A 1,919-nucleotide genomic window follows, 5' to 3' on the forward strand; every position below is an offset into this window, starting at 1 on the left:
GCCCAAGTTAATGTGGGTTTGGATCATGGACACATTTATTCGAAATTTGGATTGAACTCAACAAAAGTTTTTGATAAGGGATGTATCGGCCCCACCGTGCCCTTGTCGGATGTGTTTTGGGCTAAAGATAATTGTTAATGTAATATTATCGACCAAGAGTTCTAAAAGTAGAATCGATTAAACGTTAATCCACCGAGTTATATTGATAAAGGATGTATCGGCCCCACCGTGCCTAAGTCGATATGAATTTGGGTCTTGGAATCATTTATTATAGTTGGGTAGAGGTCACTATATAAATGTTCATATCTTGTTAATTTGTAAGTATGATTTTAAAAGACAAATGTTAATATTTCCTTTTTCCTCCATATTTGTAGTTCTTTACAATGAATCCATCAAATGCTACCGCACCAATAACTATTGAGTCGTATCACAATGTTTTTGACGACGTATGCTCCAACAATGATTTCGATACTACTAGAGAACTTCATTTCGGGATAGGTTCGGATGGAAACCTTAACTTCATCACTTCTTCTAAACCACATACTACTACTAGACCTCGTGTGAGTCCGTCTCAGGAAGACTACCTCATACAATCTATAGGGTCTTTGTCTCTGGAAGATAAAGATGCCAAAGCTAGTGGGAGCTCAAGCAATCAAGCTCTTGCTTCAAAGGGCAAAAGGTTCAAGAAGAAAGGAAAGAAAATCAAAAACTTCAAGCAAGTTAATGATGAGTGCCATTATTGCTATGGCATGGGACATTGGCTTAGGAATTGTCCCGTATATTTGCGAAATATAAGGGAAGGACTCATTACTCCAAAAGGTACAATTCCTAAAGAAATTTATGTTATTGATATAAATTATACTTCCACTACGACATGGGTACTAGATACCGGTTGTGGTTCTCACCTTTGTAATCATTTACAGGGTTTAAGAGATGTGGAGAGGCTTAGCAAGGGAGATGTGGATCTACGCCTTGGAAATGGAGCTCGGGTAGCGGCCGAATCCAATGGAACTTATGTTTTAGCTTTGCCTAATGGATTTGAGTTGTATTTGCATAATTGTTTTTATGTGCCTACGCTCTCTAAAAACATTATTTCAATCGCCATGCTAGACATGGACGGTTTTTGTTTTGTCATTAAGAACAATCGTTGTACTATTTCTAGAAATGATTTGGTTATTGGCCAAGCTTCTTCCATTAATGGCATTTACATTTTAGAGACCTCAAATCCGACGAATGATATTTATAACATTCAATCAAAGAAACTCAAATCAAGTGACCCAAGTGAAGCGTTCATTTGGCATTGTCGATTAGGTCACATAAACGAGAATCGCATCAAAACATTAATTTCGACTAATGTGATTACACAATTTGATTATCAATCATATGGTACATGCGAATATTGCCTACTTGGCAAAATGACTCGTAATCCTTTTAGTGGTAAAGGGACACGAGCTAGTGAGCTATTGGGACTCATACACACCGATGTATGCGGACCAATGAGTATCACCGCTCGTGGTAATTATGATTACTTTATAACCTTTACCGATGACTTGAGTAGATATGGGTATATCTATTTAATGAAACACAAGAGTGAAGCGTTTGAGAAATTCAAGGAATTTCAAAACGAAGTAGAGAACCAATTGAACAAAAGGATTAAGGCACTACGATCCGACCGTGGTGGTGAATACCTTAGCCTTGAATTTGATTCACACTTGATAAGTCGTGGTATTATATCACAACTTAATCCACCCGGAACACCACAACTTAATGGTGTTGCCGAAAGGAGGAATCAAACCTTACTTGATATGGTTCGATCCATGATGAGTCAAACCGAGTTACCGAACTCGTTTTGGGGATTTGCAATTCAAACCGCAATTAGATCTTTAAACAATAGTCCCACCAAATCCACCGAGAAAACT

This window comes from Silene latifolia, chromosome Y, assembly GCF_048544455.1.
Source record: "Silene latifolia isolate original U9 population chromosome Y, ASM4854445v1, whole genome shotgun sequence".
Classification (NCBI taxonomy): Eukaryota; Viridiplantae; Streptophyta; class Magnoliopsida; order Caryophyllales; family Caryophyllaceae; genus Silene; species Silene latifolia.